This window comes from Rana temporaria (genome assembly GCF_905171775.1).
Source record: "Rana temporaria chromosome 9 unlocalized genomic scaffold, aRanTem1.1 chr9f, whole genome shotgun sequence".
Lineage (NCBI taxonomy): Eukaryota > Metazoa > Chordata > Amphibia > Anura > Ranidae > Rana > Rana temporaria.
The window spans coordinates 504,848-520,403 of NW_024404482.1; positions in this window are offsets into that span (position 1 = coordinate 504,848).

Below are 15,556 nucleotides of genomic sequence, written 5' to 3' on the forward strand. Positions count from 1 at the left end.
GCCCAGAAGCGAACACGCTTTTAAGTCCCGCCCACACATGTAAACGTCGTTCAAATCCCACATGTGAGGTATCGTCGCGTGCGTTAGCGCGTGTGCAACAATTCTAGCCCTAGACCTCCTCTAACTCAAATAGTAACCTGTAAAAAATGTTAAAGCGTCACCTATGGAGATTTTTGAAGTACCAAAGTTTTTGGCGCCAGTCCATGAGTGTGCGCAATTTTTAAAGCGTGACATGTTGGGTATCTATTTACTCGGCGTAACATCGTCTTTCACATTATACAAAAAAATTGGGCTAACTTTTTACTGTTTTTTTTTTAATTCATGAAACCTTTTTATATTTTTTCCCCAAAGGCGTTTGAAAAATGATTGCGCAAATACCGTGCGAGGGGGGGGGGGGGCGAAGTTGCATTGACAGCCATTTTATTCCCTAGGGTGTCTGCTAATAAAAAATTTTTTTTAATGTTTGGGGGTTCTGATTAATTTTCTAGCAAAAAAATAGATTTTTACATGAAGGAGAGAAGTGGCGGAGTAGGCGCGGTGGTTAAAAATGATAAAGATCTGGTGACGGCATAAACTTTCATTGGGCATTGTAATAAGAATACAAACAATACTCCTCACTGACTATCCAATAGAAACGGAGCAGTGGGGGGTCTCCAAACTACGGCCCTCAAGTTGTTCAGGAACTACAATTCCCATCATGCCCAGTCAGGTCTGTGAATGTCAATTTTACAATGCCTCATGGGACTTGTAGTTCCACAACAGCTGAAGGGTCGTAGTTGGGAGATCCCTGCGAATAGAAGATGAATGGGAAAACCTGTTGTGGGGCGAGTGCCGTCTGACGGCCGCCTCTTTCCACAACTTCCTGCATTCCCAGCATGCTTTGCAGCTTCTCCTCCTTTTTATTTCTAAGGACTACATATCCCATGGTACCATGCTGATTCCTCTGGCTCCTCCTTGGAAGGCGGGCTCTGAGAAATGTGTGACACGGCAATGCCTACTCACAGGACGTGGGTTTGGGTTGTTTCTATCAATTACATTTTCTATCTTTTTATAAAAATTTTTTTTTGTATTTTCCTCCCTCAGATACGGCTGAGGATTTCTGCAACCCAGAGGTAAGTGGCCGTTAATTCTCCATAGAGAACGCATGAAAACCCCCTTCAGCCAAAATGTTTTTTATTTATTTTCCCCTCCTTGCCCAGGCAGGGGGAGACTCGGATCTTCTGTTATATTAATACCCGGGGGGGGGGGGGGGACACAGAGGAGGGAGGAGCTGGTGCACCTGTGCAAGACTGAGGAGGATGGAGCTGGTACTCCTGTGCAAGACCGAAGGGGGAGGGGAGGAGCTGGTGCACCTGTGCAAGACCGAAGGGGGAGGGGAGGAGCTGGTGCACCTGTGCAAGACCGAAGGGGGAGGGAGGAGCTGGTACACCTGTGCAAGACCGAAGGGGGAGGGAGGAGCTGGTACACCTGTGCAAGACCGAAGGGGGAGGGGAGGAGCTGGTGCACCTGTGCAAGACTGAGGGAGGGGGGAGCTGGTGCACCTGTGCAAGACTGAAGGGGGAGGGAGGAGCTGGTGCTCCTGTGCAAGACTGAAGGGGGAGGGAGGAGCTGGTACACCTGTGCGGGGGGGGGGGGGGGGGTATTTAACTGCAGTAAGGGCTGTGTAAATCTCAGGACTGGATGGACAGTAATCCAATCCTATGGCTCTGCCGTGTGGGATGAGCGGATTGGCCGGAGCTCGGCTTCACATGTTTTGTGATAATTGGCGAAGGTGGGATTTGTAATGTGTGTGTCACTCTTCACCCCTCCCCCAGACCTGCAGGTGCTGCAGCGGATGCAGTGAGAAGATTCGGAACCTTCTAAGGGAGATTGAGGAGCTGAAAAGACAACTCGGTGAGGAGAGTCGCTGTGAGCTGAATGCTGCACATTGTCTGCAAGCATTAACCAACCGCAATGTGCAGCAGAATTTAGAGGGGTTTAGGAGGGGGAGGGGCGTAGAGCCAGGGTGTGTTTTTTTGGGGGTAGGGGGGCCATAGGTGGGTCTTTTGGTGGTCCTTGTGGCCAGAGAGTCTGAGGGGTGGTACAAGGTGACCTCATGATTACTGATTGGCTGAAGCCTCGTCCAGAAATACCACAAAAAAAAAAAATACCAGTTTTTGCGATTCGGCACTGCGTCGCTTTAACTGACAATTGTACGGTCGTGCAAAGTGGCTTCCAAACAAAATTGGCTTTTTTTTTTTGCACAAATGGAGCTTTCTTTTGGTGGTATTTGATCACCTCTGCGGTTTTTATTTTTTGCGCTATAAACAAAAATAGAGCGACAATTTTGAAAAAAAATGCAATATTTTTTTGCTGCAATAAATGTCCCCTAAAAAAATATATAACATTTTTTTTTTCTCAGTTTGGGCCGATACGTATTCTTCTACATTATTTTTGGTTTAAAAAAATCGCAATAAGCGTTTATCGATTGGTTTGCGCCAAATTTATAGCGTTTACAAAATAGGAGATAGTTTTATGGCTTTTTTTTAATTTATTTTTTTATTTACTAATGGCCGCGATCAGCTTTTTTTTTATTTTTATTTTTTGTGACTGCGACATTACGGCGGACACATCAGAAAATTTTCGACACATTTTTGGGACAACTGTCATTTTCACAGCAAAAAATGCATTAAAAATGCTCTGATTACTGTGAAAATTACAATTGCAGTTTGGGAGTTAGGTGTGACCTCATATGTGTTTCTAACTGTAGGGGGGCGGGGCTGGACATGTGACATCACTGATTGCCGTTCCCTATATCAGGGAACACATGATCAATGACGGCGCCACAGTGAAGAACGGGGAAGGTGTGTTTTACACACGGCTCTCCCCGTTCTTCAGCTCCGGGGACCGATCGCGGGACACCGGTGGCGATCGGGTCCCACGGTCACAGAGCTTCGGACCTGGGCTCTTAAAGGCAAAGTACAGGTACATGCTTGTGCCCTTCTGCCAACGTAAATGTGCAGGAAGCGGCCCTTAAGTGGTTAAAGGGGGGGGGGGGGCGGCAATACACAGTATTAAAAACTGGGGGTATGTAAAATTTTGATCGGGGGAGTTTCTGTTGCCATTATGATGTAAAGAGTAAACACAAGTGATTGATAATAAATGTCTTCAGCCAATCACTGACCATGAGTGAGAAAAGTTTGTGTTCATATTCTCTGAAAAAGACCAAGAAACCCCAAATTCTGCCCCGGGGTATATAAACTTATGAGCATAAGTGGTGGGGGGGGGGGGGGGTGGGTATATATATTTTATTATTCTACATGCCCTTTGAATTCTGTTATCACTGAAAATACAATATTGATCGCCTGTTTAATAAAATATCACACGATTGCCCCCTTCAGGCACGGCGCCCCCTGGGAACTGCGGCTGAGATCTACATTTCCATCTCCTCCAATGAAAGCTGCTCCCTGCACCACACGCGTGTTCTTCTTCTTCTCTGTACATTATGTCCGTCCTGCAAAATGTTTTATATTTTAATGTTATTATATAAATAAAAAATTTTAACCTCACATACAACATGGCTGCTGTTCTATACATTCATAGATTGAACCTCTTCTTCTCCTTCTCCCCCGAGCTGACAGGGGCGGGGCTTATGTGTTTATAACAAAATAACATTCAGCTGGTGAATGAAATAGTAGCGGGGTGTTCTTCCTGTGAAACGCGTAGTGATCACGTGAAAAGTATCACCTTCATGTCGTTTACAGGGGTCATCAGCTTCATAAGAAAGCTGGGGGGTTTCCCAATGTTTGTAGACCACGCCTCCACGTCCTCCATCACTTTCTCCATGAAGTGCGCCGTTTCCTCCGCCACCGTTTCCATAAACTCCTGTGTTTTGTGGCCCACCATCTCCATAACGTCCGCCGTTTCCTTCTCCCGCCTTCTCCATAACGTCCGCCGTTTCCTTCTCCGCCTTCTCCATAACGTCCGCCGTTTCCTTCTCCGCCTTCTCCATAACGTCCGCCGTTTCCTTCTCCCGCCTTCTCCATAACGTCCGCCGTTTCCTTCTCCGCCTTCTCCATAACGTCCGCCGTTTCCTTCTCCCGCCTTCTCCATAACGTCCGCCGTTTCCTTCTCCGCCATCTCCATAACGTCCGCCGTTTCCTTCTCCGCCTTCTCCATAACGTCCGCCGTTTCCTTCTCCGCCTTCTCCATAACGTCCGCCGTTTCCTTCTCCGCCATCTCCATAACGTCCGCCGTTTCCTTCTCCGCCTTCTCCATAACGTCCGCCGTTTCCTTCTCCGCCTTCTCCATAACGTCCGCCGTTTCCTTCTCCGCCTTCTCCATAACGTCCGCCGTTTCCTTCTCCCGCCTTCTCCATAACGTCCGCCGTTCCCTTCTCCGCCATCTCCATAACGTCCGCCGTTTCCTTCTCCGCCTTCTCCATAACGTCCGCCGTTTCCTTCTCCCGCCTTCTCCATAACGTCCGCCGTTTCCTTCTCCCGCCTTCTCCATAACGTCCGCCGTTGCCTTCTCCATAACGTCCGCCGTTTCCTTCTCCCGCCTTCTCCATAACGTCCGCCGTTTCCTTCTCCGCCTTCTCCATAACGTCCGCCGTTTCCTTCTCCGCCTTCTCCATAACGTCCGCCGTTTCCTTCTCCCGCCTTCTCCATAACGTCCGCCGTTTCCTTCTCCGCCTTCTCCATAACGTCCGCCGTTTCCTTCTCCCGCCTTCTCCATAACGTCCGCCGTTGCCTTCTCCATAACGTCCGCCGTTTCCTTCTCCCGCCTTCTCCATAACGTCCGCCGTTTCCTTCTCCATAACGTCCGCCGTTTCCTTCTCCATAACGTCCGCCGTTTCCTTCTCCCGCCTTCTCCATAACGTCCGCCGTTTCCTTCTCCGCCTTCTCCATAACGTCCGCCGTTTCCTTCTCCGCCATCTCCATAACGTCCGCCGTTTCCTTCTCCCGCCTTCTCCATAACGTCCGCCGTTTCCTTCTCCGCCTTCTCCATAACGTCCGCCGTTTCCTTCTCCGCCTTCTCCATAACGTCCGCCGTTTCCTTCTCCGCCTTCTCCATAACGTCCGCCGTTTCCTTCTCCCGCCTTCTCCATAACGTCCGCCGTTTCCTTCTCCGCCTTCTCCATAACGTCCGCCGTTTCCTTCTCCGCCTTCTCCATAACGTCCGCCGTTTCCTTCTCCCGCCTTCTCCATAACGTCCGCCGTTTCCTTCTCCCGCCTTCTCCATAACGTCCGCCGTTTCCTTCTCCGCCTTCTCCATAACGTCCGCCGTTTCCTTCTCCGCCATCTCCATAACGTCCGCCGTTTCCTTCTCCCGCCTTCTCCATAACGTCCGCCGTTTCCTTCTCCATAACGTCCGCCGTTTCCTTCTCCGCCATCTCCATAACGTCCGCTGTTCCATCCCCCGCCTTCTCTATAAACTCCGCTGTTCCCTCCCCCGCCTTCTCTATAAACTCCGCTGTTCCCTCCCCCGCCTTCTCTATAAACTCCGCTGTTCCCTCCCCCGCCTTCTCTATAAACTCCGCTGTTCCATCCCCCGCCTTCTCTATAAACTCCGCTGTTCCATCCCCCGCCTTCTCTATAAACTCCGCTGTTCTCTGTTCCGCATTCTTCTTCATAAATTCCGCCGTTTCCTCCCCCGCCTTCTCTATAAACTCCGCTGTTCCCTCCCCCGCCTTCTCTATAAACGCCGCTGTTCCATCCCCCGCCCTCTCTATAAACTCCGCTGTTCCATCCCCCGCCCTCTCTATAAACTCCGCTGTTCCATCCCCCGCCTTCTCTATAAACTCCGCTGTTCCATCCCCCGCCTTCTCTATAAACTCTGCTCTTCCATCCCCCGCCTTCTCTATAAACTCCGCTGTTCCCTCCCCCGCCTTCTCTATAAACTCCGCTGTTCCATCCCCCGCCTTCTCTATAAACTGCGCTGTTCCCTCCCCGCCTTCTCTATAAACTTGGCTGTTCCATCCCCCGCCTTCTCTATAAACTCCGCTGTTCCATCCCCCGCCTTCTCTATAAACTCGGCTGTTCCATCCCCCGCCTTCTCTATAAACTCTGCCGTTCCATCCCCCGCCTTCTCTATAAACTCCGCTGTTCCCTCCCCCGCCTTCTCTATAAACTCTGCTGTTCCATCCCCCGCCTTCTCTATAAACTCGGCTGTTCCATCCCCCCGCCTTCTCTATAAACTCGGCTGTTCCATCCCCCGCCTTCTCTATAAACTCGGCTGTTCCCTCCCCCGCCTTCTCTATAAACTCGGCTGTTCCATCCCCCGCCTTCTCTATAAACTCGGCTGTTCCATCCCCCGCCTTCTCTATAAACTCCGCTGTTCCCTCCCCCGCCTTCTCTATAAACTCGGCTGTTCCATCCCCCGCCTTCTCTATAAACTCTGCTCTTCCATCCCCCGCCTTCTCTATAAACTCCGCTGTTCCATCCCCCGCCTTCTCTATAAACTTGGCTGTTCCATCCCCCGCCTTCTCAATAAACTCGGCTGTTCCATCCCCCGCCTTCTCTATAAACTCTGCCGTTACATCCCCCGCCTTCTCTATAAACTCCGCTGTTCCCTCCCCCGCCTTCTCTATAAACTCCGCTGTTCCCTCCCCCGCCTTCTCTATAAACTCCGCTGTTCCATCCCCCGCCTTCTCTATAAACTCGGCTGTTCCATCCCTCGCCTTCTCTATAAACTCCGCTGTTCCCTCCCCCGCCTTCTCTATAAACTCCGCTGTTCCATCCCCCGCCTTCTCTATAAACTCCGCTGTTCCCTCCCCGCCTTCTCTATAAACTCCGCTGTTCCATCCCCCGCCTTCTCTATAAACTCCGCTGTTCCCTCCCCCGCCTTCTCTATAAACTCTGCTGTTCCCTCCCCCGCCTTCTCTATAAACTCGGCTGTTCCATCCCCCGCCTTCTCTATAAACTCGGCTGTTCCATCCCTCGCCTTCTCTATAAACTCTGCTGTTCCCTCCCCCGCCTTCTCTATAAACTCTGCTGTTCCCTCCCCCGCCTTCTCTATAAACTCCACCGTTTCCTGCCGCACCTCCTCCATGATGTGCGCCGTTTCCTGCCGCACCTCCTCCATAGTCTGTGTGGTTTTCCCCTCCACCTTCTCCTGAAACTCTGCAGCGTCTCGCTGCACCGCCTCCATAATATCCTCAATATCTGCAGTTTCCTGCTCCACCTCCTTCATAATCTTTGCTGTTTCCAGCTCCACCTCCTTCATAATCCGCGCAGCTTTGTGCGCCGCCTCCTTCACAATCCGCAGCTTTGTGCTCCGCCTCCTTCACAATCCGCGCAGCTTTGTGCTCCGCCTCCGTAATCTCTGCCGTTTCTTCTTCCTCCTCCTCCTCTTCCATAATCTCTGCCGTTTTCTTCCTCCTCCTCCTCCATAATCTCTGCCGTTTTCTTCCTCCTCCATAATCTCTGCCGTTTTCTTCCTCTTCCTCCTCCATAATCTCTGCCGTTTTCTTCCTCTTCCTCCTCCATAATCTCTGCCGTTTTCTTCCTCTTCCTCCTCCATAATCTCTGCCGTTTTCTTCCTCTTCCTCCTCCATAATCTCTGCCGTTTTCTTCCTCCTCCATAATCTCTGCCGTTTTCTTCCTCCTCCATAATCTCTGCCGTTTTTTTCCTCCTCCTCCTCCATAATCTCTGCCGTTTTCTTCCTCCTCCTCCTCCTCCGTAATCTCTGCCGTTTTCCTCCTCCGTAATCTCTGCCGTTTTCCTCCTCCGTAATCTCTGCCGTTTTCCTCCTCCATAATCTCTGCCGTTTTCCTCCTCCATAATCTCTGCCGTTTTCCTCCTCCATAATCTCTGCCGTTTTCCTCCTCCTCCGTAATCTCTGCCCTTTTCCTCCTCCGTAATCTCTGCCGTTTTCCTCCTCCTCCTCCTCCATAATCTCTGCCGTTTTCTTCCTCCTCCATAATCTCTGCCGTTTTCCTCCTCCTCCATAATCTCTGCCGTTTTCCTCCTCCTCCATAATCTCTGCCGTTCTCCTCCTCCTCCATAATCTCTGCCGTTCTCCTCCTCCTCCATAATCTCTGCCGTTTCTTCCTCCTCCTCCTCTATAATCTCTGCCGTTTTCCTCCTCCTCCTCCTCCTATAATCTCTGCCGTTTTCCTCCTCCTCCTCCATAATCTCTGCCGTTTTCCTCCTCCTCCCATAATCTGCTCATTTTAAAAAGTTACAGGTGGATAGGAAGCGGGTGAAAAAAGTCTGCAGGAGATCGGCAGCAGTGAGGAATTAAGAAAATGTTTATGATTTACAGCAGTGGTCATCACTCCCCCCCCCATCCTCAGGCCCACTAACAGGCCAGGTTTGCAAGATAACAGAAATGCATCCCAGGTGATATCATTTTGCTGCTCAGTGATTGCATTATTCTAGTCTTCATCCCCCCCCCCCCCCCCCAAAGGTAATACATAAAACCTGGCCTGTTAGTGGGCCCTGAGGATGGGGGGGGGGGGGACCTCCTGATTTACAGAGCACAGCGAGCTACAAGTCATTCTGTTGGGTTTACATGTAATGGAGCATTCTGACCTCTATCCAGCAGGGGGCGGAAGAGTTCTAGGAGATGTTTCGTGATGTTGGGTGGAAATGAAGCGACGCATTATGAACTTTGGCCCAGATTCTCGTAGATGGGCATAAAACTGTGCGGGCGTAACGTATCTGGTTTACGTTACGCCGCCGCAAGTTTTACAGGCAAGTGCTTTATTCACAAAGCACTTGCGTGTAAAGTTGCGGCGGCGTAGCGTAAATCACCCGGCGCAAGCCCGCCTAATTCAAATTAGCCGGGTAGGGGGCGTAGAGCATTTAAATTGGGCGCGTTCCCGCGCCGAACGTACTGCGCATGCGTCGTCCTGAAAATATCCCGGGGTGCATTGCTCCAAATGACGTCGCAAGGACGTCATTGGTTTCGACGTGAACGTAAATGGCGTCCAGCCCCATTCACGGACGACTGCCGCAAACAACGTAAATTTTTTAAATTTTGACGCGGGAACGACGGCTGTACTTAACATTGGTTGCCCCTCATCGCAAATCTAACGTAAACGTCGTAACTTCACTGCGTCGACCGCGCGTACGTTCGGGAATTCGCGTATTTTGCATACTGGACGGGGAAAACGACGGAGGCGACACCTAGCGGCGAAAAAAAAAATTGCATTTAAGATCCGACGGCGTAAGAGCCTTACACCTGTTGGATCTAATGGATATCTATGCGTAACTGATTCTAAGAACCAGTCGCATAGATACGACGGGTCAGATTAGGGCTTACGACGGCGCATTTTGCGTTGCGCCGTCGTAAGTCCTTTGAGAATCTGGGCCTTTGTGTATACAGTACACACTATATATATAATGGGGGAACTACTGATTGGCTCCCCTGTAGATTGTGTAAGTTCTCCCCCTTACATAGAAACGACGGCCCGGATTCACAGACATCGGCGCATATTTATGCGGGCGTAGCATATCTAATATACGCTACGCCGACGCAGCGCACAGAGGCAAGCGATGGATTCACAAAGCACTCGCTCCTAAAGATACGCTGGGTTTCCTCGGCGTAAGCGGAAGTGGGCGTGAGACATGCTAATGAGGCGTGACCCCATGCAAATGATGGGCCAAGCGTCATAGAATTACTTAAAACTAACGGCGCATGCGCCGTCCCGTGGCCGCATCCCAGTGCGCATGCTCGGAAAATACTAAGGAACCTCCCCCAACTACTAAGGGGGTCAAATACTTATTTTCCTCCATTTAAACATTTGTATCATGTGATCTCTCTGGAGTTTTGGTTGATCTTCTGTCTCCATCATATAAAATACACCTATGAGAAAAATTATAAACCTTCATTTCTATGTAACAATCTGCAGGGGAGACGATCGTTATCCCCCCTCCCCCCCACATTGTATATTTTTAAAAGGTGATATTTAAGGAGAATAATCGATGTTCATCCTCCCCCGTTCGTCCCCCTCCCCTCCCCCACCACCGAGACTTTGGTCTGGGAAGTTGAGGTGATTCTAATACCTATTATTAGGTGAAATGAGGAAATGATACAAAATGTTTTCTTCCAGTTGGGGAAATAAGTGACATTTTTCTCACAGAAGATTTTCTTTAAAGAGTTTGCCTTTTTCTTTTTTTTTTTTTTAGCTTAACCCCTTCCATACCGGGGGGGCACTTACGCACCTTCCCGCCCAAGCCAATTTTCAGCTTTCAGCCATGTCGCACTTTGAATGACAATTGCGCGGTCGTGCGACGTGGCTCCCAAACAAAATTCGCATCCTTTTCCCCCCACAAATAGAGCTTTCTTTTGGTGGTATTTGATCGCCTTTTTTTTTTTTTGCGCAACAACTAAAAAAAGACTGAAAATTTTGAAAAAAAATTAAGTTTTTATTTTTTTCTGTAAATTTTTTTTGTAAATAAGTAAGTTTTTCTCTTTCAATTACGGGCACCGATATGGCGGCACTGATGGACATCGATGAGGTAGTACTGACGGGCACAGATGAGGTGGCACTGATTGGCGGCGCTGGTATGCGGCACTGATGGGCACTCATGGGCGGCACTGGGCACTCATGGGCGGCACAGATGGGCACTCATGGGCGGCACTTATGGGTGGCACAGATGGGCACTGATAGGTGGGTGGTGGGCACTGGGCATGGATGGACACTTGGGGTGGCAATGATGGACATTGTGGGGCAGCACTGATCTACCCATGTTGCCAGTCAGTGCCCATTTGTGGGCACTGATTGGCATCTTTTTTTTTTAAAAAAAGCTTTTTTATTTTTTTTAGGACTATTTTTATTTTTATTTTTCCAATGCTTTTTTTTTTGTTTGGCCCACCCTGGTGGTCCAGTGTGGTGATCCGAGGGGGGGCTGCGCTGATAAACAATCAGCGCGAACCCCCCCTGTCAGGAGAGCCTTGCCTCAGTCCAGAGTACCAAGGGCCATTTCTGTCTGCTGCCTCCTTCCTCGGCTGGCTACTTGAGTCGCTTTTCCTGACGCCAAGAGCTAAAAAGGAAACTCCAGCACGCAGCCTGTGATTGACAGCCTCAGCTCTGTTCCTGTGTGAAAAGGAGGGGGCGGAGGGGGGGGTGTCCCTTCCCTTCCAATCAGCTCTCACTGAGCCCTGCACAGTGTAACTTCAGCTCCCCGGCCCCGGAAAGCTCAGACAAGCTGTATATATTCTGCCCTTTGAATGGATGAAGAGAAGACTGCAGATAAAAAGGTACAACTTACGTAAGAGGATTTGTTTCATCTTTGTGTGTCACCTGAGGCCGGTCACTTCACTGGGTATACAGAGGGTTTACAACCACTTGAATTAAGGAGCTTACCACGTTAGTGAAGGCCTGGCTCGCAGTCTCCGCTCTAATTCACCTCAACCGTGTTCTATCGGGTTGAGGTCAGGACTCTGTGCAGGCCAATCAAGTTCCTCCACCCCAAACTCACTCATCCATGTCTTTATGAACCTTGCTTTGTGCTCTGGTCCAAAATAATTTGATGGAGGGGGATTATGGTGTGGGGGGGGGGGGGATTGTAGCGTGGGGTTTTTCAGGGGTTGGGCTTGGCCCCCTAGTTCCAGTGAAGGGAACTCTTAAGGCATCAGCATACCAAGACATTTCGGACAATTTCATGCTCCCAACTTTGTGAGAACAGTTTGGGGACGGCCCCTTCCTGTGCCAACATGACTGCCCACCAGTGCCCAAGGCAAGGTCCATAAAGAATCAGGACCTCCTTCCTCCCGCCAGTGACCCCTCTAGTGATATAAAGATCCATATAGAGGAATCAGGACCTCCTTCCTCCTGCTGGTGACCCCTCTAGTGATATAAAGATCTATATAGAGGAATCAGGACTTCCTTCCTCCTGATGAAGACCCCTCTAGTGATATAAAGATCTATATAGAGGAATCAGGACCTCCTTCCTCCTGATGAAGACCCCTCTAGTGATATAAAGATCTATATAGAGGAATCAGGACCCCCTTCCTCCTGATGAAGACCCCTCTAGTGATATAAAGATCTATATAGAGGAATCAGGACCTCCTTCCTCCTGATGAAGACCCCTCTAGTGATATAAAGATCTATATAGAGGAATCAGGACCTCCTTCCCCCTGATGAAGACCCCTCTAGTGATATAAAGATCTATATAGAGGAATCGGGACCTCCTTCCTCCTGATGAAGACCCCTCTAGTGATATAAAGATCTATATAGAGGAATCAGGACCCCCTTCCTCCTGATGAAGACCCCTCTAGTGATATAAAGATCTATATAGAGGAATCAGGACCTCCTTCCTCCTGATGAAGACCCCTCTAGTGATATAAAGATCTATATAGAGGAATCAGGACCCCCTTCCTCCTGATGAAGACCCCTCTAGTGATATAAAGATCTATATAGAGGAATCGGGACCTCCTGATGAAGACCCCTCCAGTTTCAATATTCTGAAATAAGTTCTAGCAAAACTTTGGGCTAGATTCAGGTAGCCCTGCGTAATTTAGTGCGGGCGTAACGTATCTCCGATACGTTACGCCGTAGTAAATTAGGGCGCAAGTTCCGTATTCATAAAGAACTTGCGCCCTAAGTTACGGCAGCGTAACGTATGTGGGCCGGCGTAAGCGCGCCTAATTCAAATGGGGATCATGTGGGCGTGTTTTATCTAAATTAATGGTGACCCCGCGTATTTTACGTTTTTTTACGAACGGCGCATGCGCCGTTTGTCAAAGAATCCCAGTGCGCATGCTCGAAATTCCGCCGCAAATCGTCTTTGCTTTACGTCCAGCCCTATTCGCGAACGACTTACGCAAACGACGTAAAAAAAAATTCTAAATTCGACGCGGGAACGAAACATTGCGTACGCCTCATAATAGCAGGAGCAACCTTACGCCGAAAAAGAATAATGTAAACAACGTAACAAAATAGCGCCGGGCGCACGTACGTTTGTGAATCGGCGTATCTAGGTCATTTGCATATTCTACGCCGAAAACGACGGAAGCGCCACCTAGCGGCCAGCGTAAATATGCACCCTAAGACACGATGGCGTAAGAGAATTATGCCAGTCGGATCTTAGGCTAATGTCGGCGTATCTTGCTTTCTGAATACAGAAAGAAGATACGCCGGCGCAGCTTTGAATTTACGCGGCGTATCTATAGATACGCTGGCGTAAATTCTTGCTGAATCTAGCCCATTATCTTCTGTAGCTTTGCCCCCCCCCCCCATAGTGTCCTCTATCGGTCGGCTCAGTAGGGGGAATACTTGGACCCCTTGGCTCTCGGTGGAGACGTTGAGGGCCAGATTCACGTAGCGCAGCGGATCTATAGATCCGCTCGATCTACGTGATTTAAGATCCGCTCCCGCAAGTTTAGGAGGCAAGTGGCTAATTCACAAACCACTTACCTCCAAACTTGCGACGGCGGATCCTAAATCCCCCGGCGGAATTCGAATTCCGCGGCTAGGGGGAGTGTACTATTTAAATCAGGCGCGTTCCCGCGCCGATTTAAATGCGCATGCGCCGTCCGGGGAATTTCCCGGCGTGCATTGCTCCCACTGACGTCACTAGGACGTCAGTGGTTGCGACGTGAGCGGGACTTGCGACGCGCGTGTTCGCGAATCTGCGTACGCAAACGACGTAGGAAAATTCAAATTCGACGCGGGAACGCCGGCTATACTTAACATTGGCTGCGCCTGATAAAAGAAGGGGTAAGTATACGACGGAAAGCCGCTACGGAAACGACGTAAGAAGACTGCGTCGGGTCCGCGTACGTTCGTGAATTTGCGTATCTCGCTGATTTACATATTATTTATCGTAAATCAGCGGGAACGCCCCCGGCGCCATTTTTAAATTGAAAAAAAGATCCGACGGTGTAACACAGTGTGACACTGTCAGATCTTAGCCCTATCTATGTGCAGGGCCGCCATCAGGAATTATGGGGCCCCTTACACAGCTTCAAGCATGGGCCCCCTGGAGCAGAGAAGCGCGGGGGGGTGCTGCCGCCTGAAATTGTAAAGCGGGGGGGGGGGGGGGGCGCTGCTGCGAATTGAGAAGCGTGTGGGGCTCGTTACAAAAAAAAGAAGAAATAAAGAAAGATAAATATAAAAAAAAGGGGGGTAGCCATCCGGGGCCCTGGGGACCTCTGGGCCCTTCAATAAAAAATAAATAAATATATATATATATAAATTATTTAATTTTTTTTTATAAAAAGAAATTACAAAAAAGGGGGGTCCCATCCGGGACCTCTGGGCCCTTTAATAAAAAAAGAAATATATATAAAAAAATAAAATAAACATTTATAAAAAAATAAATAAAGGGGGTTGCCATCCAGGGCCCTGGGGACCTCTGGGCCCTATAATAATAATAATAATAATAATATATATATATATATATATATATATATATATATATATATATAATAAAAAAATATATAAAAAAAATGTTTTTTTATAAAAAAAGGGGGGTTGTCATCCGGGGCCCTGGGGATCTTCGGGCCCCCCGTACCCCTAAAAAAAATGGCCCTTTAATAAATAATAAAATAAAAATATATTACAAAATTATAATTTTTTTTATAAAAAATAAATAAAAAAAATGGGGGGTTGCCATCCGGGGCCCTGGGGGCCTTCGGGCCCCTGGGGACCTCCGGACCTCTAAAAAAAAAAAAATTGGCCCTTTAATAAAAAATAAAATAAAAATATATTTAAAAATATATATATATTTTTTTATTAAAAAAAAAAAAAAAAAGGGGAGTTGCCATATGGGGCCCTGTGGGCCTCCGGGCCCCTGGGGACCTCCGGACCCCTAAAAAAAAAAAAATCTAAAAAAAAATATTTTTTTTTTTTTAAAGGGGGTTGCCATCCGGGCCCCTGGGGACCTCCGGGCCCCTTACAGGTGTACTGCCTGTACCCCCCTGATGGCGGCCCTGTCTATGCGTATCTGATTCTATGAATGAGGCGCATAGATAGGACCAGTGTAAGTCAGAGATACGATGGGGGATCAGGAGATATCAGGAGATAATACACCGGAGTATCTCTTTGTGAATCTGGCCCCCTGATTGTTCTTTCCACTTTCTCTCTTTGTTGGTTGACTTTAGTGAGTTTCACTGTAGAGATATATATATTTTTTTCTTTTCATGCCAAGCGGCGGCATTGACGGGGGGATTTGGGAACAATCGATGTCCTGTGAATGGGAGGAATTCCAGGACACAACGTTATTTTAGAGACCCTTTGTCCGGCTCTGGTGGGGGGTCTCCTCCGTATGGCTGCAGGCAGAAGTGGTCTCCCGTTGTCTCTCGCAGTGGATGGAATTTTCTGAATTCTTCTCCTTTTTTTTTTTATTGCCGCACCGCGGCGTTCGATTCGATCTGGAGGGTCGCAAACGCTTGAACCCGGGGCAATGGATCTCCATGAAGGGGACACTTTACTTTATTGGAAAATAAACCCTTTTTTAGGTCCATTACTTCAAATGGTGACACCTTCTGGGAAATCACGAAGGGGGACGGCCGAGAATCGCGAAGGGGGACGGCCGAGAATCGCGAAGGGGGACGGCCGAGAATCGCGAAGGGGGACGGCCGAGAATCGCGAAGGGGGACGGCCGAGAATCGCGAAGGGGG